Genomic DNA, 22,349 nt, shown 5'->3' on the forward strand with positions numbered 1-22,349 from the left:
TTTTACACATATCAAGGGTCTGCATTTAAAAAAATAAAACTGAAAAATGAAAAGAAAAAGTAATCATTTGCCCACCAACAGAGTAATGTATAAAGGGACATGAACAGTTAAAATAAATCACATTAAAAATCTAATTTACTTTTCGCAGCCTATTCAATGAAAATAGCTTCACTTTCATGTTCTCATGCACTAGCAACACATGGCAATGCTTCAGCTGTAAGCATGGCAGGGTTTTACACTATTTCTACATTTTTAAAAATATGAATAGAAATTCATTTTTAAAAATAATTAACTAAATTTTAATTAATTGTTCTTAAATTTTATTACAGTGGTTTTCAACTTTTTTTCTTTTGCAGACCCCTACAAAATTTCAAATGGAGATGTGAACCCCTTTGGGAATCTTAGTCATAGTCAGACCTCGGGTTGAAAACCACTGGCTTATTACATAACAGAACCTAAATTTGGGATCTAATTTATTATGGTTGTGTCAATTTGCACAAAAATGCTTACTAAATCTCCATTGGCAGGGTGACAATATGTTGTACGGTCTCTCAGATGAGAGCCCCCAGGTCAGAGAATGAACTTCATCATAACTTACTTCCTAAGGCCAGTGGAGCACAAGGAGCGCTGTCTACAAGTGATATTTTCATGCTGCATGCAGATGTGTATCAGCTACACCACTGTCTCCACATCCCCTGTCTATGGACTTACAAAGCACACATGCCAGCGGTTCACTCACCTTCAGAAGCAAAATATTGCAATGAAGAGCACAAACAATGTCTTTATAATAGCCAGAGGTTGGGTGTAATACCCCACAGTGACAAACAGGAGAATACTTAAGCGCAATATCTTACAAGAATGTAAAGCAAATAAAACTCATGGCTGGATATCTGATAGAGATGGAAAGAGGCTTGGCTGGACATCTGATAGAGGTGGGAAAAGGTTACTAGTAAAAAAAAAATAAAAATAAAATATTCTTCTAGGCTATTAGAATCATCTTCTTCAGTAGAAGATGGGGAAAGGTGGGAAGCTCTTCTTTGATAATGTATGATACTTGGCATGAATATATTTTTTTAAATATACCATTACAAATATAAAACTACCCTCAGGAGAAAAAAGAAAAGCATTAAATAAACAATGAAGTAGCAACTGAACTAAGTCCAAATTGCTTCAGTGAAATGGATTTCAAGTTCAACTCAAATAAAAAACAAGGTCCAAGCAAGTTTGCTCATTCCTACTATACCAATAGCTCCGCCTAGAAAATTAAATAATCCATCCATTAATCATGATGTCTCTTCTCAAAGGGTTTTCATCAGACATTAAGAAATTTAAGAATAATGTAGCATTCATGCCGTGAATTCTTCCTATAATATGGCAACAGTAACTCACAGTCAAGCAGCTGCATTTGGCATACTATTCCTTTTCTAATTCTTAATATAAGTAAATTTTTTCAATCAAAAACTATTTAATGAAGAAGTGAGCAAGATTAGCATGATAATATAATAATTAATACTATAACAGGTATCAAAAGTTCAATGATACCTGAGAAAGGAATATTATTTTTGTACTAGCACATGACAGAAATTTCATTACATCCTGCTGTGAATTCAGTAATATGCTGCCTTTGCTAATAACATTTGCTAAATTATTCATCTCCACTATCCCATACAAATAGCAATATCTCTGTCTAATGATACAACTAGTTATTTTCCAATCCAATGGTTCATTAAGAAGTCACTAACCTACAAAATGCATTTTATATATTTTTAATAATAATGGAAGTATAGCAGTATGACATGAATAGAAATGAAACTGTGGGCAGTGTACCCCCTTTCTCTATTTCTTATAAATACTGTATCTCTGCAAAAATCTGAACTGAAGGAAAAAGTAACTTAGTGTGAACAAAGGATAGAGAGTTTACTGTTACAGTGGTTTATTTGGAATGGGTTATTTTTTCCAAGCAGAAATCAACAATAAATGGTCTTCCCAAACCATAAACACGAATTAAGACTAAAGGCAGTAAGTAGTGTAGATCATACATTTATAGCAATGTCATCAGAACAACATTCGAAAGATGGGAAATCAGGAGTTCAGTTTAAAGTAGGGCTGTCAACCAATTAAAAAAATTAATCGCGATTAGTCACGTGATTAAAAAAATAATTGCAATTAATTGCACTGTTAAACGATAGAATACCATTTATTTAAATATTTTTGGATGTTTTCTACATTTTCAAATATATTGATTTCAATTACAAAACAAAATAGAAAGTGTACAGTGCTCACTTTATATTTATTTTTATTACAAATATTTGCACTGTAAAAAACAAACGAAACAGTATATTTCAATTCACCTCATACAAGTACTACAGTGCATTCTCTTTATAATGAAAGTTGAACTTACAAATGTAGAATTATGTGCAAAAAATAACTGCATTCAAAAATAAAACAATGTAAAAGTACTAGCACCTACTTCAGCCAATCGCTCAGACAAACAAGTTTGGTTACAATTTGCAGGAGTTAATGCTGCCCATGTCTTGTTTACAGTGCAACTTGGAAGTGAGAACAGCCGTTCACATGGCACTGTTATAGCCGATATCGCAAGATATTTACATGCCAGATGCGCTAAAGATTCATATGTCTCTTCATGCTTCAACCACCATTCCAGAAGACATGTGTCCAAGCTGATGACGGGTTCTGCTCAATAACGATCCAAAGCAGAGCAGATCAACGCATGTTCATTTTCATCATCTGAGTCAGATGCCACCTGAAGAAGGTTGATTTTCTTTTTTGATGGTTCAGGTTCTGTAGTTTCTGCATCTGAGTGTTGCTCTTTTAAGACATCTGAAAGCATGCTCCATACCTCATTCCTCTCAGATTTTAAAAGGCACTTCAGATTCTTAAACCTTGGGTCGAGTGCTGTATCTATCCTTGTTTTGTTTTTGAGTGCAGTTATATAACAAATAAAAATCTACATTCGTAAGTTACACTTTCATGATAAAGAGATTGCATGCACTACAGTACTTGTATGAGGTGAACTGAAAAATGCTATTTCTTTTATTTTTACAGTGCAAATATTTGTAATAAAAACAATAATATAAAGGGAGCACTGCACACTTTGTATTCTGTGTTGTAACAGAAATCAATATATTTGAAAATGTAGAAAAACATCCAAAAATATTTAATAAATTTCAATTGGTGTTCTATTGTTTAACAGTGCGATTAATCATGATTAATTTTTTTGATCGCAGTTAATTTTTTTGAGTTAATCGCATGAGTTAACTGCGATTAATCGACAGCCCTAGTTTAAACCAAAGTTCTGAAGTAAAAAAAATTATGTCACGGAAGTCTAGAAAATTCCTGTTTTAATATATAAATCCTACCTCAGCCCCATTAGCACTATTTCCCATCTATCTTTCAGATGTGAGCCACACATCACTATGAGTATCAGAGAGAAAACTCAAGATATCTACATGTAAAGTACAACCCTGTTCACTAAGCAGGGGTTAGAACTGTGGCTCTCAATCTTTACAGGCTACTCTACCCCTTTCAGAAGTCTGATTTGTCTTGTGTACCCCCCAAGTTTTACCTCACTTAAAAACTACTTGCTTACAAAATCAGACATAAAAATACAAAAGTGTCACAGCTTACTTTTGCATTTTTATCATATAATTATAAAATAAATCAATTGGAATATAAATATTGTAATTACATTTCAGTGTATAGCATATAGAGCAGCATAAACAAGTAATTGTATGAAAATTTTAGTTTGCACTGACTTTGCTAGTGCTTTTTATGTAATCCGTTGTAAAACTAGGCAAATATCTAAATGAGTTGATGTACTCCCTGGAAGACCTCTGTGTACCCTCAGGTGTACACATACCCCTGGTTGAGAACCACTGGGTTAGAAGACCTGACTCTCCTTTGCCTTCATGACACAGGCAAAGAGTCCACATGACCCTTCATGACACTGTCAAAGAAACAGCACTTTGATGCTTCATATATGCAAGAAGGAAGGCAACTTCTTTCATGTGACAACTTTCAGAAGTCCCCCAGCAATAAGAACAGGATAAGCAAAGGTAAAGGGACCAGTGTTAAGACTGATACTATAATTTAGTATTTACAAAAAGAAAAGGAGTACTTGTGGCACCTTAGAGACTAACCAATTTATTTGAGCATGAGCTTTCGTGAGCTACAGCTCACTTCATCAGATGTTTACCGTGGAAACTGCAGCAGACTTTATATACACACAGAAATCATGAAACAATACCTCCTCCCACCCCACTGGCCTGCTGGTACCAGCGGGCCAGTGGGGTGGGAGGAGGTATTGTTTCATGATTTCTGTGTGTATATAAAGTCTGCTGCAGTTTCCACGGTAAACATCTGATGAAGTGAGCTGTAGCTCACGAAAGCTCATGCTCAAATAAATTGGTTAGTCTCTAAGGTGCCACAAGTACTCCTTTTCTTTTTGCGAATACAGACTAACACGGCTGTTCCTCTGAAACTTAGTATTTACAGAATGCCTGTACTTTTGTAAAGGGAGTCCTCAGACTTACGACACAATTCATTCCTCAAAATCGCATTGTAAGTCGAAACATTGTAAATCAAAACCGCTTTTCCCATAGGAATAAATGGTATAAAGGGGGGATTGGTTCCTGAACCAAGCCTTGATACACTATTTTCACCAGAATAACCCAGATTTTTCTACTAAATGCATTATAGATGACTAATGTTGCAACATCAATGTATTTACTGTACATTGCATTTTGTAAACAGCATTCAAATAAACATAAAAACTCCCATATACTGCTCAGAATGCCAGCAATACAGGCTCAGAAAGCCAGGGAGAACGGCACAAATGCTGAACCTCAGCCAATCACTGTTCAAGCTTTCTGACTGGCTGAGCCCAGGGCTGGGAGCCAATCAAAAATAAGCGGCAACCCTACCCGGCAACTAGCTACCCTGCAGCCTTAAAGCCAATCAGAAGTGACTCCTTTCAGCTCCATACCAGTATAACGCAACAAGGAAGTGACTTCAAGCAAACTTTATGCAAATTGAGCATTGTAAGGGCGAAACAAGCATCCTAAGGGTGAAACAGGCAGTCAATTGAAAAGTGTCGTAAGTGGTGTCCGACGTAAGTTGGGCGTCGTAAGTCAGAGGACTCCCTGTATTTTGAACTACAACACTCTCAATTCCTGGCACATTGAAACTTTTGTTTTTTCAACCTCAGCTATAAATTTGTGACCTTCAAACATCCCTCCCCCAATAAATACAACAAAGATAGTTTTGTTTTAAACAATAGCTTAAGAATTTGTTTACTACTTTGTTCCTATTAAGAAACCAATAGAATTTTATAAAACTGATCCCTATATCTCTTTACATAATGTAGATCTTTCCTCCCACTGTGTTTTTGTTTGTTTTTGTTATAAATCTTAAAAATAAATATTTTATCTCCCAAAAGGGTAAATTAATTGACCAATATCAGTTCCAAACTAATGTCGGGCATGATGCAGAAAACAGTAGCACAAAATCACATTTATGAACACCTTACAAAGCATCAGATTATGAAAGGGAAAAAGCTGTGATTAGGTTTCCTTCCAAGGCCCTCTGAGTAAGTTTGTCTACCTTTCTGACGCTACAGCACGGAAGCCATCGGTAATTTTGTGAATGTTTTCCTAAACCAAAACACAAGCATTTTCATATGCTTCTGCACAAAACATTTTGAATAAAATATGAGTTAATAAACCCAGCACAATAAGCAATGGTCTTCCATTTTAGCTATCAAACAAAAAATCCCCGAAAGTTTGTTCACAGCTCACGGCCTTAAATCAGACGACTAGATTCACACAAGGGTCATCTTTTTAAAACTACCCTATGACATTTGGATATAGGTTTGTTCTGTGAGCAGTATGAGAGTCCAGAACCTATCTATAGCTGTAGTAATCTCTTACACAATAATGATGGCAAGACAGATATATTTCTATTTGCACTATCATATAAGCAGACAAAAAAACCCAACAACTGTACTTTATGCAATATTTGAAAGAAGTTTAACTAAAGATTTGGCTAAAGCTTCAGAGCAACTAGACAATTACTGAATAATCAATGCAGATTATGATGCTATTATAATACTAACCAGATCCAGTCAAGAGTTCTGCAGGGCAGAAACACTCACACCAAGTCTTAATAGGATCATGTTAGAAATAATTTAAAATCAATCAAGGTTCACTAAAGTGCACGGATGAAGGTTTCAGTCATAATTCACATTTACACACAAATTAGCAAACTCAACTCATTCCACCTGGAACAGCCACAAAGAGCCCAATGTTAGAACAAACAAAACAGGAACCAAATCTCTTTTCTGTTCACCTAAACGACAGTTTCTCAACCTTTTCAGGTTGGTAACACCTTATTCAAGGTTAATATTTTCACATTATATTATTACTATGTTATAAAAGAGTAAAAAAAAAGTGTCAAGAAAAGTGGCAAGCCCGCATAATTTATTTGTGAGTGTTCATTTCAAAAGACTGACAGATAATACTTGAGCTTGAAGGGGAAGGATGTGTTTGGAGTGACATTTTCTTAGCTTTAGATTGTAACAAAATTTTCAAAGCCTCGTGGCCTATCATGATCCTTCTGGGGCACTGGCTGAGAAACGATAACCTAAGCCTTTAAATCACAGGAATTATATTCAAAGGGTTCAAGCTGTATTGACTAATTTTTGCCAGTTTGAGATGTTATGATGATTTTGTGTGGAGGAACTTGACTGAAGGATCATGTACATCTAAATTCAGGGTGTGAATATCAGTGCTACCAGATAAAATAGATATTAACAGTCCTACTAAGTTACAAAAACAGCCCAAAGTAGCTCCATTCTATCAGTAATTTGAGCAACCAATGAGAATCTGTAGGAGATATAAATTCATTGGAAGATGGAGCAGCTAGTCCACCATTAGTTCATTCCCTAAATCATCACACGCTATTTGTTAGACCTATAACTACTCAAAGAGTACTTCTGGTTGGGCACAATAATATTTTCAGGATTTTACCTATAAAATAGACCAAAGTTCAGCTATCTGCAGCAGCTGAAAAACACATGACTAGCTTTGAAAAGTCTTCAAAGATGCAGGAAGCCCAAAATCTTGAAAATACAAGTTCATATTGTTTTCATTTTGCTTTATTACTAGCTCTTTCTTGTGCTACTTCCACCAACTATTCTTAAAGTTTAATCACCATTTCCGCAAAGAGGATTTTATTTTCCCCCAACCGCGCTGCCAAGTCTTCCATATTTCACACAAGTGTCTCTTAACCATCTGCTTTAATCTTTCCCTGCATCTTCAAAAAGCCAACATTACACTCTAATCTCACATACTCTTGCATATATACACACTGCCTTCCACTGCCATCCCTGCCTACTAAGTGCAGAGCTTCCTTTTCTCTAATGGTAATGTTGGCCCAGAGGCACAAAGAGGCAATGAAGTTGGGGGATGTAGAGAATCTGCAAGCTGAAGACATAGGAAGAAATCTCCTCAAAGAAAAGGCTGAAGGAAGGGGTAGATAAGGAGAAAGGCAAAGTGGTGAAGAACACAAAGCTGTCATACAGGCTTAAGAAAAGTATTTGTATGTGTGCGCAGGGGGTGGGAATCAGAGAAAAACTGTGCGGGTTGAATGGAGAGAAAGACAGTAGTTATGGGATATAAAGCAATTAAATAGAAAAAAGATGAAAAAAAATTAGATAGAGGAGAGAATCTAGAACAGTGAGACCAAAGAATATAGTGAAAGACAGAAGAAATTGATGTGGGGTAGAGACAAAAAAGGAAAACAACAAAACTGCTATTGAAGGTTAAGAGGTACAGAGTGAAATATGAAGTAAGGCAGAGAAATTGCATTCTGTCAGGAACAGTGCCTCCTGTCATCACAGAGAGGAATCCTGCTTCCAGAAAAGCCAGTTTGGAGTTAAGTGTCAAGAGAATGAAAGTCACTTCTTTTCCCTACTCTACTAGTAGAGTCACTTCTTTTCCCTACTCTACTAATCTAAGTAGTCTGTGTATCTCTGTCTGTGAATAAACTGAAGGATTTTCATGGTTCTGACAAAGTGCGGAGATCACCTCTCTACCACCAGCATGGGTAGAAGTACGAAAAAAGTGTCAAACTATGCTAGCTTGGAAATGCTTCTAGTTTACAGTTGTCTTTCTGAGTTGTTTTTGGTTGGGTGGCTGTGAGTGACAGCCACCTGCCTTTTCACAGCCTCAGTTGGGTAAGAGACACTTGTATGAAATATGGAAGACTTGGCAGCCCTGTTTGGGGGGGAAATAAAACCCTCTTTGAGGAAATGGTGATTAAACTTTAAGAATAGGTGGCAGAAGTAGCACAAGAAATAGCTTTATATAGAACCTTATATAAATGAACTTGAGAAGGCAATCGCCTCCCTAGCCTCAGGAAAGGCTACAGGAAAAGATGGAATTGCAGCTTAAGTACTGAAACAAGGACAGATTGTGCTTAAACATCTGCACAATGTCTTGATTGCTTGCTGGAGGGAAAGAGAGGTACCACAAGACATGAAGGATACCAACATCATAACACTGCACAAAATCAAAGGAGATTGGAATGACTGTAAGAACCATAGAGGAATCTCTCTCCTTAGTGTTGCTGATAATCAGTCATTCTCAAGGACTGCGAGTTCTTGCAGAACACGTATAACCACAGTCAGTATGTCTTCCATGTCAGATTAACTATCAACATGGTCTTGCACTGAGACAACTTAACGAAAAGGGCCAAGAATAAGGAAAACTTCTCTACATGGCCTTCACAGATCTTACAAAGGCTCTGGATCTGATCAGCAGAACGGGTCTTTTCCAATTGCTAGAAATAATTGGTTGCCCTCCAAACTTCGTCAGTGTGGTTTAATCATTCCATGATGGCATGAAGACTACAATCCAATCTGATGGGTGATATCTGACAGATTTGAAATCCACTGTGGTGTCAGATGGGGATGCATTTTGGCACCAGCACTCTTCGGTATATTCTCCTCTCTGCTGCTTTGTTATGTTTTGTCACGTAGTACAGAGGATGTACATTTTTATAACAGTGGAAAACTCTTCAAGATTGCATGTCTAAGCGCAAAAAGCAAAATCAAACAAATCTCAAAACTACTGACATGAGAATTTATTTTTGCTGACGATCGTGTTCACTGCACACAGTGAAAAGGAGCATCAGTAACTTTGCAATAGCTTTATGCTAACTTGTAATGAATTTGGACTAACCATCACTCTAAAGAAAACAGTGATGATGGCTCAACACGTTGACTGCACCAGAAGTATCAATACTAGCAACACACCAGAATTTGTGCATAAGTTGTGCAACCCACAATCAGTTGTACTGGATAATTTATCCCTAGACATGCTAAAGTCTCACATTAGGAAGGCAACCACCACATTTCGCCAGCTGACCAGGCACACGTTGGACAATGAATATCAAAGTACGGATCCACCAGACATGCATTTTGAGCATACTGCTGTATGACGGCAAGACCCGAACCACCTACAACATGCATGAGAGAAGGCTAAACACCTTCCACTCCTCCTTCCTTCGCCATATCCTAAAAATGATGTGGGAAACTGAAATTCCTGATATCGAAGTACTTTAGAAAGAAAAATTACCAAGTCTAATTACTATTCTCAAACACAGACCTCTCTATTGGCTTGCTTATCTACACTGGATGGACAATGGATGCATTCCAAAGAATCTCCTGTATGGAGAACTTGGGGATGCTCCAAGGCCATTAGGTCAACCTAATTTTACAAGGATATTTACAAGAGGAATTTGAAAACTTCCATCATCAATGCTGTGAAGATACAGCTAGCAACACCAGGGAGTCAAATAGACTGAAGAGATGCAGTTGAGAGAGAAAAGAAAAGGAGTACTTGTGGCACCTTAGAGACTAACCAATTTATTTGAGCATGAGCTTTCGTGAGCTACAGCTCACTTCATCAGATGCATACCGTGGAAACTGCAGCAGACTTTATACATACACAGAGAATATGAAACAATACCTCCTCCCACCCCACTGTCCTGCTGGTAATAGCGCTATTACCAGCAGGACAGTGGGGTGGGAGGAGGTATTGTTTCATATTCTCTGTGTATGTATAAAGTCTGCTGCAGTTTCCACGGTATGCATCTGATGAAGTGAGCTGTAGCTCACGAAAGCTCATGCTCAAATATGGCCCACCTGATGATCACTTTAGACAAGCTATTACCAGCAGGACAGTGGGGTGGGAGGAGGTATTGTTTCATATTCTCTGTGTATATATAAAGTCTGCTGCAGTTTCCACGGTATGCATCTGATGAAGTGAGCTGTAGCTCACGAAAGCTCATGCTCAAATAAATTGGTTAGTCTCTAAGGTGCCACAAGTACTCCTTTTCTTTTTGCGAATACAGACTAACATGGCTGTTACTCTGAAACCTGTCAAGTTGAGAGAGAGGAAACTAAGAGTGAAGAGGAATGTGCAGCAGGCCTCAAGCACCAGTAGTGCGCTGGCTTCATCTTCTGGCCCTGATCCTTACATGTGTTATCTGTGGCAAGGGCTGTCACCTGAAAATGGGACTTTGTAGCCACTTACAATGCTGAAGCATGACATATGTAACTAAACTTCTTAGGCACTTACACCATCTTTCGAAATGGACAGTTGTCTTAACATTTCTGCTCAGAAGCAATATTTATTAAAGTAACTATGTCTCTTAAATTTGTTCATTCCCAACTTACAGAACAGGAACAACAAATGGCTTGCAGTCTTGAGTGTATTTTGTTGTACCCATACAATTCAAAAAATGTTTTCTAAAAGTATATTTTATAAATGACTATAAGGCAAAATTATATTTTGGGGGGAAGGGAGGATTCATTTGTTCCATTTATAAAAATCAACTTCTGTGCACCTATTACTCCTACCACCAATTTTGGGCGCCAATTTAAGCGAGTTTTTAGTACTCCAAATTTTTATGCTGTGCAGCTATGCTGAACCGAAGGACTATATAATTTGTTTGCATTTAATAAGCTTTTATATTATTGTTAGTTTTATTTGAAGGTAGAATGTGGGTTTTTAAATGTTAAGTTAATTTAACTCTCCCTCCCCATTAAAAAGATGTAAAAATCTATAGTGTCAATACAGTTAGAAAACTAAGAAATTACTTGACAATAATCAGGATCTTCTGGGCACATATAGGCATATTGTGTGTCAATGCAAGTAGAATTTATTAAAGTAAAGCTAAATAAAAATACTTTGGCTTTTAGTTCTGAATATGGTGAGGCTGATGATTATTACCATCTCTCCCAGGCAGGAGTTCCATAACCTAGGTCCCAGCTACCATAAAAGTGCTATCTTCTGTGCTCATGACCCTCTTACTATTGGTCAACAGTTCTACAGTTCCAGTGGAAATTAACTATCATGAGAGGTGAAGGTCATAGAGGGAAAGGTAATCTCTCAGCTAGACAGGGTTAGTTTCATGAAGGTGTCTGAATATCTGAACTAACACCCGAGTACAGAGGTAAAGGCATAAGTCTGCAAAATTTTCGTGTGTCAGTTTTCCTCTTGCACTGTTTTCCTCCATTGACGGTTGAGTTTTTCTTCCTTTCTGGTACTTCTGTCATGCCATTCAAAAATCATAATGATCTTTGTGGGTACTGAGCCAGGAGGGGGCACTTCAGTGCTAGGAAGAATACAGTAGTAATCTACAGACACCTATTTACCATTGGGACGAAGTGAAAGAGAATTAATGTCTACATAAGGCTTTCAGATGGAGGTAGGCACTAACTATTATTTTTAAGAAAAGATTAACTTCATAACATCAATTTTATTGTGTTTTTGATAACTGGAAATACAAAAACAGGATATTGTTTTTTCAGCATTTAATAGTTTCATTGTTATGTTAAGTATATGGGGGTATCTGTATTTTATTTATTTATATATATACTATATTCATAATTATCTGTGGGTTTTGTGGTTATTGCATTGCTGGATGAGAGGTAACTAATGGTTAAATCCTGCAGAAACCTAAAACAATGGTTGTAGACAGAATTTAATTGCCTGTTGCTCAAATGGATAATAGAAAGAATACCCTGTATGAAGACTACCTTTGACCCCTTTGGAGAACTGCATAAACCAATCTGGTCAGGAGACCTGCTCTAAACCTCAGGAAATCTTTGGGCAGGAATTTTCAAACAAAAGGACCTTGAAACAGTTCCAAGACCAGCTACATCCTAAGGAAGAAATACACTGACTGGGGATGGTCAGATTGTCAGACAGTCAGCAGTTGCCGGGGGTAGCTTTTCTTGCCCTGCCCCAAAGTTTGGGGGGTGATTGGGTCAAGTAGAACCTGGCAAGCAAAGGCTAAGCTGAAGTAAGACCATATACATTTAGGCTTTATTTATTTCTAACCTTCTGCATGCAATGTTTCTGTGGATAAATAAATCATACTATGATTTGAACAAGCTGTTCTCTGTCACTGCATTTAACAGCTGTTCCCAGCTCGGATTCTATATAACAGGGGCTAAAACCAGTTGGTCCTACTGGAGGTAAGATGGATGTAGAGTGACCATTTTTGTTGGATAGAAATAAGGGAAAACCACATAAAAATTAAGGGACAATGCTTTATTTTAAGGGACATTTTAGGGGAACACCATTTCCTTTAGCATATCATGTATTGTTCTCTCAAGTGTACGTTTCTACTGCCCTCAAGTATACAATGCAATCATTATGAGCTTCAATTTGATGTTTAAAATAAGGGACAAGTGGTCACACTGAGGGACAAATCAATTAAATAAATGGTCAACCTATATGGATGGTATAAGAGGTACTGTAACGTGGTGGTCCAGACAAAAGTGGAGAGGATTCCACTCAGAGAAGTGCAGGTATAGGCTTGTCACTTGAAAGAAGTGCTCACCGAGAGACAAAGAGAGGTTGCAGATACAGCTCACTTGTGAACAGTTATGCTGCTTAGTTTTCTTTAACTGGAGAATTCAAATGTGACACAGCTAGATGAAAAATGTTCCATAATTTCAACCCAGTCCCCAGGGGACACGACTGCTTTTTGCTAGCATACACTTCTTTAAATCACATCCAGACTGAAAAACAACCACCTGAAGAGTTGAAACTGGTGCAGACAAAACAATAATCTTCCACTGATAGCGGGTAGCACTGAGTGCAAATTCCTGCTCTTAATATTCTCCTTGCAATACTTCATTCTCCCCTTAAACTGCTGGAGACTCAGACTGAGGCTTGCGAGTCACAAGTGGCTCTTTAATGAAGCATGCTTCATATGTCTCTTTGTAGCACATGATATTAAAACACTGTGTGATTTAATTATTAACCAATCTAAGTTATTAACCAATCAGGATCCTTTTACTATGTTATTAACCACTTGCAGTTGATAAAATAATAAAACTTGGTCAGTCATTTTGCTGTGAGAAGAATATCCAGCCACCTGTAATGGTCTGTATTTTAAATTCTAAAAGGACAGGATGAATATTAATCAGCGCCCCTATAAATCAAGATTTATGATTACAGGAATTCCAAAACTAATGCAAGAATGAAATGATTTATGCTACGAAAACCCGTAAACTGGTTTTCTAGCTGCTCACAGAAAATCTCAGGAAAGATTATTATTATTCATATGGGCATAGCTCTGAAAAGGTCTAATCCAGAGTCGAAGTAGGGGGCACAACAGCAGGAATTGTCGCTGACTCCTTGAATTTAGTTTCAAGATATAATAAGTAAATGTAAAACAACGGGAGGGGGCATGAGTTTAACAGTAATAATAATGCTATGACCCAGGTTAAGAATGTGTACAACTTGATGGCTCTGAATCTTATAAACTTATATCATCATTTAGACAGTTCCTCATCAAGCCATAATCCCCTGTACTCCTTCTCTATACACACACTGGCCTCACTGCTTATTCATTTTTGTGTTATCTCTTTATATATACACAGATTATTTCTACAACTGTTGCACTCTCAATTTTAAAAAAGGAGTTAACAATGCTTTCCAGAAAGACAGTCCTAGAAATAATGTCAAAATAAATAAATAAAACCATCCTTCCAAATCTATCCCAGAACTACCTGAGATGAGTGAATCTTCCTATTTCTGTCTAGTGATTCCATTCTTTCTGGAAAGACTAACAAGGTAGCGTTTGACCTGAAGGCCTTTGATTTCATCATCCTTCCCATTCAACTTGTGTGTGATGCTGCTGGCGGGGACAGGGAGGTAAGGTAGGTTGTAGAAGTAGATTTAAAGAGAAAAGCTCAGGAGTCAAATTAGGTGAAGGGCTCCTCAATGTTGGGATTCATACTGGCTGCAGAGGCAGGCAGAAGGGTAGGGAAGGAAGCAAAGGAGGTAGATGGAGGGAACTGTGTCAGACGCTAGAATGATGGGAGATGTTGCACTTCTGGCCAGCTGGGCACAAAGACAGGGACAGTGATAATGTGTAAGTGCAGAACCTCTAGAACTGATCATTCTATGAAGTAAATAAGAGGCAAGAGGAGATGGTGAAAGAAGCAATATGAGAGGTTACCTTGTCTTAGGTCTCAATAGGTTCCAGCAGCAAAGCTCTTATCAGGCATTTGTACATTTCTGCTCATTCAAACAAAGTAAGAGAGGAAAGAGATACCAAAAGATGAAGATTGTGGTGAACATTTTCAGAGCTCCTAATCTGGGATTGAGAGGCAGGGATTTTCCCATAAAAATCTATTTTACATCTGGAAATTTTAAATTGTAAACAATATGACATGATCCTGCCCTCTTCTTCATATTTGTCTCTATTTTTTATTAAGTTTACCCATGGAACAATTCCTGGATCAATTCTCCTTGAAGCAGCACCTACTGCTAGTAATTGACAAGAGGTGCTATTTCTGGCAGAATGGATTTTCCTCCATCTCTTCCCCCCCCCTCCCTCTTTTGGTTTCCATTTTTCTTTCCTGTGTTGTATCTCCTCTCCTGTGTTTTTCCTGATGTGGTCTCTCTCTTCACCCATTGTCTGCTTCACTACTCTATTTTTCTAGTCTCCTCTATCTATGTTTGTGCTCTAAGCAAAATTCCTTCCTTCATACTGCTCACTGCCCTCGCCTCCTTTTCTCTGTCCCTCTTCCTTCCTGCTCTGTGCCTCTCTAATTTCCCCTAAATTTACCTCCCCTCATGATTATTTCTCTCTGGGGGCTGGCAGAGCTCCCACCCTCTCTCTCTTCCTCTAACAGCTTCTATCCCTCCTCAAGCTGAACTTCAGTCACAAATTGCCAATTTTCTAGACAGTACACCAAATATTACATTTAACTCAGCCTGACTCCTACACTTTTTATTCTGGCTCTTATTCTTTCAGCATTTCTCTTAATGTGAGGCTGCTTGTCCTCAACTATTATGAAGATATAGAAAGGTGAGAACATTTTAGTCTTGAAACATTATCAGCACTGTGAAATCAACAATGCATGCAATTATTATTTAATGTACTGGTAAAATACACACACTTATTATTTAGACAATCTTATAAGTAAAAATACTATATTTTAGCACATACAATATACACTCCACTTCTATGCTCACCTTTAGGTGAACTACTAAAATACTATCAGCGATTCATAATTAGTTAACATATGAGGTCAATTAAACAGTTGGCAAACACTAGTTAATATTTAAACTAGGAATGGATGGGCTACTTCACCAGACAGGTCAATGTGACTGAAATCTAGAGAGGTTATGTGAAGTATGAAAGGTTCAAGCCTGAAGTAATTTCCTTTACTTGTTTTCAACAATCAAGTCCAGTGACCCATTATAACACTGTATTTTGTGAAAACGTCAGACAGACACAATGTGATTCAACCTGCACTTATAGTCTCACCATGTCCCAAGAGTGGAATAAAGTGTGTATGAATACTACAGTTCTAGCCCCTACAGAAAAGAAAATATCCCCTACAGAATGATTTAACTTCAAGAGGAAATTTAAAAGTAAGCTGACGTCTAAGGAAAAAAATATCCCAACCTCTAACATCTACAATGGCTTTAAGGGTTTGAATTAGTGAAAAGTGGAAATTAAAAATTATGGTAAGAGTTAGCAGTTATGGCCTCTCTTTTGAGTCTACAATGCGAGTATGGCTTATTCCTTATCCCACCATTGTATATACTTTTTAAAACGTTACACAGACACACACTATTACAAAAATTAGGTTTTTACGATCATACGGAAAATGTTGACTTGAAAATGGGACCAGCACAGATACAGATATCCTGTGGCTCCCATCAGTGTGGAAGGCCTACTTTATTGGTCCACCAGCTGAAACTGATGACACCAAATGGGTTTCAAATGTCTCTAAAGGGTGAATCCTTGCAAACAGAGGCATTTCGTTCATGAAAGTATTAACATAATATGATCGTATTCTGTCCTAGATCACTTACAGTAATTCTACCCTTTTCAGTATATTATCTTCACAGATCATCTTGGAATACAGAGCTGTGAGAAATGTCTAGGAAAGAAGTTGGAGTGTTAATAGTGTAAAAAGTACTCCAAGTTCAACTGCTGTGGCACAGACAGTATTCAGAGTCTTATGATCTGATATGGCTGTGGTGGAGACAAAAAGTTTTATTTCCTTCACTATTGAATCTGCATACTCTTGGAACTATTTCTGGTGCCTGGCAGACTGACGAATCTTGGTTACATCTTGCTGGAAACGAGTAACTGAGAAATTTTCTACTACTTATGGGATCAGAATAAATTCAAGTGACTGGTGTCTTCCATGGGGAGAGGTTTTTGCTTGAGTACAAATATCATTTGATACAAGCTTTGGTGATAAAAATTACAATTCTGCAATACAAAAACCACGAGTTGCCAAAACTTAAGTGTATTCTGCTGCACAGTATCCACACAGGATAGGCGGATTCCAAGAAGCTGCAGATACAGCCATAGGGTACTAATGGAATGCTTCGGAAATGGTCCTTTACATGGTAAAGTTTCTAGAACTTATCAGACACAACAGAATAATACTATGAGAAGTAAGAAATTTTACAGTGAGTTGAAAGAGATTATAGAAGGAATTAAGGAACTCTTAAGATTTGTGATAAAAGCCGTGGTGATGTAAGAGTTGAAGGCAACTCTCTCTCTTGAATGCAACTCTGTCAACATAGTTTCCTCAATAGGCTGTTGATAGGACGATAAATGTGAATTTTTTTGTCTTGTATCTTGGAGACTTGACGGGACCAAAGGTGAGCCAAAAAGTAAAGCTACATCATAGAAATGTTTGGAGTCTATTTCTAAAATATAGAAAGCTGAAGCGACCGTTAGGAACACGGAAATATATTACTGTCAAGTCTGTGAAGCAAAGACCATCTTTAGGGATCTATTTCTCAAATCATTAGGATAAGTCTTCCCTCTGAGCCTTGTCTACACTACACAATTTTTTCAGCAAAAGGCAGCATTTGTCGACAAACCAGTGGAGGTGTACACACTTCAATGCTACTTTGGTGGCAACACTCTCCTGTTTGGCTGACAAAAAAATTCAGCTTGATGAGAGGCATAGAGATTTTTGTGCAGTTACAGTGAGAAAGTGTCAGTGTAGACACTGCATTCATTATGTCGCCATAACTGGCCTCCAGGAGGTATCCCACAATGCCCACAGTGACTGCTCTGCTCACTCTTTTGAACTCTTCTGTCCTGCATCCAGCTACACAAGCACGCACCCCTCCCCTTTAAGCTCCAGGAAGTTCTGAAACTGCTCCACGTGGAGAGCTCCCACAGCTCCTACCTGGACTACAGGGAAGGGTTGGACTTTTGGTCTGTGGAGAGAGGAGGCTCTTGGAAAACTCACAAGGAATCACAGAATCAAAACATTAATTTGGAATCCTGCTCTCCCCAGCTCTAGAAATGCAGTGGCTGGCAGGCAGGGCAGGCTGCTGCTGGGGCGGGAAACAGCCAGGGAGGGAGGTGGGGGCTGATGTTGGGGGTGTCCCCCTTCCCCTGCCTCAAGATTGGTTGCTTCTGCTGCTGTCTGAACTTAAAGAGACAGCATGCCGACATACTCACTCTCCCCCAACACACACACACACTCTCCCTGTCTCACACACTTCCCCTTTACCCCCCAAATTTCAGTTGAAAAGCATCTGGCAATCTAGTATGATGCCCATGGAATGATGGGATTGAGAAACCTACATCATGTGATGATGTACCTGCTCCATGAGGCACTGAAAACCCTTCCCAAAGCAACATGTGGCCAGTTGCACAATGGGATAGTTACCCACAGCGCACTGCTCTCTGTGTCGATGTAAGAGTTGCTAACGTCGATGCGTTCTGCCAACACAAGGAGTATAGCGTGGACATGCAACAATGGTTTAATTAAAGCGGTGGCTGTATGTCGGCAAAACTGGTGTTGACAAAACTCTGTAGTGTAGACAATGTCTAAACCTGGACTCCCTGACTATGATTTAAACAGTGAGAAACAAGACTGAAAATAGAAGCCTCCAATCTAGTAGAAAGAATTTTGACTAATTTCCACAGAAATGATCCTCTTCTGGGGATATAGTGATTGCTCTTAATTCATGTAGATTTTGAACTCACTAATAGAGCTAGTCTCTTTCTTTCTTTTTTTTTACTTTAATTGAAGAGGACATGATTGTGCTGATGGTCAGGGGAGACTGCTGAAATTTTATCTAGTTTATCTTTTCATATCATCTTCAGGATCCATGTATCTTATACTATTTCAGTTCAGAAGTCAAAGACAAATCTCAGAAATAACCCCTTCAGAGAGGAACCTGAGCAAACATGGACTCAGTCTATGAAGAGTACTACTCTGGAAACTGGTGCTGGGACAATCTCTCTGAGAACTGTATGAAAAATATTTTCAGACTGCATAAGAATGCTGATGTTCTAGCATGTTGTCCTGGCACAGGAGCTAGCAAACAGAGCTGTAATTTCAGTGGGAATTCTGTTGGAAGAGAAGATATTTGTATTTGGTTTTGTATTTGTATTATTTGTATGTGTAGAGGCTTGTAAGGGCTTTGTGCTGGAAGAGAAGCTGAGTCCTGATTAGGGGGCAGGGGCTTCTCTGACTATGGGTCCTATAAAGGTAACCAGCCAGGCAGGCAGCCGCGCAGGAGCCAGCAAACAGAGCTGTAAACAGGGGAGTTTCAGTGGGAGTTTGAAAGGGGAGTTTGTATTGTGGTACTTGTTTGGGGTTTGTTTTTGCTGTGGGTGGTGGTGTTTTGATGTGGTTTATGTTTCCGAGATTAACAGGATTTAGGTGGGGAGGCTATGACAGATACAGAGGTAGCAGTGGAAATGACTCATGTAGTGGAAGACACAATGAAGATGACTGGATGTGGAAGCTCTGGTATGTACATGATCCTAGAGGGGGTACCTGGTAAGAGTTTTGTCTGCATGAAATACCATCTGATAGAGCTGATGGAGGAAAAGATTCGAGGTTTGGAGATGCAGGTGGAAAGTCTGGTTGAGTTTAGAAAGGGTTTCGAGCAGATTATGGAGCAAAGACATGAGGTATCTGAAGGGAAAAGCTCAGACTTGCAGAAGGAAGCAGGACTGAGGAATTCTGAGGGGAGACTGGGTGAGGAAAGCGGTCAGTGGAAGCATGTGACTAAAAGAACCAGGCAGAGGAAAAGATGGGCTAGTGAAGGAGAAACAGAGCTCAAGAACAGGTTTCCAGAGTTGGAAAATGAAGAAGGGGCTCAGCAGGTAGTCACTGAAGGTGGAAGGACAAGGAAGAAAAGAGCGGCTAGTCCTATAGGAAAAGGGGAAGAGTTAATGGAGACTACACCAAATATGAGCCCCAGGAGGATACAGGATGGGTTGAAGAGGATTACAAGGGAGTGTAGGAATGGAAAGAACTTGCAGCCAGAGGGAACAGCGGATAGACTGGAGAGTAGCACCGTCACCAGGAAAAGGCAGGTCTATGTGATCGGGGGCTAATACTGAGAACAATAGACAGGCCTGTAACGAGAGCTGATCCAGAGAATAGAAGGGTGTGCTGTCTTCCAGGTGCTAAGATACGGGATGTAGACCTGAGGTTGAAAAGGATCCTAAAGGGAGCGGGAAAGAATCCCTTAATTATCCTTCATGTGAGAACAAATGATACGGCTAGATTCTCGCTGGAAAGTATTAAGGGAGACTATGCTAGGCTGGGGAAGACGCTCAAGGAAATCGAGGCTCAGGTGATCTTTAGTGGAATTCTGCCTGTTCCTAGAGAAGGGCAACAAAGGTGTGACAAGATTATGACTATCAACAGATGGCTTAGGCAGTGGTACTATAAGGAGGGCTTTGGGATGTATGGCCATTGGGAGGCATTCATGGACAGAGGACAGTTCTCTCGGGATGGACTTCATCTGAGTAGGGAAGGAAATAGACTTCTAGGATGGAGGCTGGCACAACTGATTAAGAGAGCTTTAAACTAGGAATTTGGGAGAGATGGTTGGGAGATGTCCAGGTAATCTCCACACCGGATTTTAGCATTGAGAGGGAAGAAAACAAAGTCAGAGAGGATACAGCTGTGGGTAGGAGAATGGACACAAGGAGGAAGGGCAGTGTGGATACCAGTCTAATAGGTTATACTGGCTGTAGAATGACCGTGCCTAATAGGATACAGAATATGAGAGAGGCCAAACAGCAAAAATTAAGATGTTTGTACACTAATGCGAAGAGCCTAGGTAACAAAATGGAGGAACTAGAGCTACTGGTGCAGGAAGTAAAACCAGATATTATAGGGCTAACAGAAACATGGTGGAATAGTAGTCATGTCTGGACTACAGGTATTGAAGGGTATGTGCTGTTTAGGAAAGACAGAAATAAAGGTAAAGGTGGTAGAGTAGCATTGTATATCAATGATGAGGTAGAATGGAAAGAAATAAGAAGCGATGGAATGGATAAGACAGAGTCCGTCTGGGCAAAAATTACATTGGGGAAGAAAACTACTAGAGCCTCCCCTGGGATAGTGCTTGGGGTGTGCTATAGACCGCCGGGATCTAATTTGGGTATGGACAGAGCCCTCTTTAATGCTTTCAATGAAGTGAATACTAATGGAAACTGCGTGATCATGGGAGATTTTAACTTCCCAGATATAGACTGGAGGACAAGTGCTAGTAATAATAATAGGGCTCAGATTTTCCTAGATGTGATAGCTGATGGATTCCTTCATCAGGTAGCTGCTGAACCAACTAGAGGGGATTCCATTTTAGATTTGGTTTTGGTGAGAAGTGAGGACCTCATAGAAGAAATGGTTGTAGGGGACAATCTTGGTTCAAGTGATCATGAGCTAATTCAGTTCAAACTGAACAGAATGATTAACAAAAATAAATCTGCAACTAGGGTTTTTGATTTCAAAAGGGCTGACTTTCAAAAATTAAGGAAATTAGTTAGGAAAGTGGATTGGACTGAAGAACTTATGGATCTAAAGGCAGAGGAGGCCTGGGATTACTTTAAATCAAAGCTGCAGAAGCTAACGGAAACCTGCATCCCAAGAAAGAGGAAAAAATTCATAGGCAGGAGTTGTAGACCAAGCTGGATGAGCAAGCATCTCAGAGACGTGATCAAGAAAAAACAGAAAGCATACAGGGAGTGGAAGATGGGAGGGATCAGCAAGGAAAGCTACCTTATTGAGGTCAGAACATGTAGGGATAAAGTGAGACAGGCTAAAAGTCAAGTAGAGTTGGACCTTGCAAAGGGAATTAAAACCAAAAGTAAAAGGTTTTATAGCCATATAAATAAGAAGAAAACAAAGAAAGAAGTGAGACTGCTAAACACTGAGGATGGAGTGAGGTCAAGGATAATCTAGGCATGGCCCAATATCTAAACAAATACTTTGCCTCAGTCTTTAATAAAGCTAAAGAGGATCTTAGGGATAATGGTAGCATGACAAATGGGAATGAGGATATGGAGGTAGATATTACCATATCTGAGGTAGAAGCGAAATTCGAACAGCATAATGGGACTAAATCGAGGGGCCCAGATAATCTTCATCCAAGAATATTAAAGGAACGGGCACATGAAATTGCAAGCCTGTTAGCAAATTTTTTTAATGAATCTGTAAACTCAGGGGTTGCACCGTATGATTGGAGAATTGCTAACATAGTTCCTATTTTTAAGAAAGGGAAAAAAAGTGATCCAGGTAACTACAGGCTTGTTAGTTTGACATTTGTAGTTTGCAAGGTCTTGGAAAACTTTTTGAAGGAGAAAGTAGATAAGGACATTGAGGTCAATGGTAAATGGGACAAAATACAACATGGTTTTACAAAAGGTAGATTGTGTCAAACCACCCTGATCTCCTTCTTTGAGAAAGTAACAGATTTTTTAGACAAAGGAAACGCAGTGGATCC

At 38.9% G+C, this 22,349-nt stretch overlaps 1 protein-coding gene across 4 annotated transcripts in view; it reads right to left on the bottom strand.

Moving 5' to 3' along the window:
• CDKAL1 (CDKAL1 threonylcarbamoyladenosine tRNA methylthiotransferase) overlaps nt 1–22,349 on the bottom strand; it is a 685,215-nt gene that overhangs the window by 416,863 nt on the left and 246,003 nt on the right. The window lies entirely within an intron of this gene.

Source organism: Caretta caretta, chromosome 2 (assembly GCF_965140235.1).
Source record: "Caretta caretta isolate rCarCar2 chromosome 2, rCarCar1.hap1, whole genome shotgun sequence".
Lineage (NCBI taxonomy): Eukaryota > Metazoa > Chordata > Testudines > Cheloniidae > Caretta > Caretta caretta.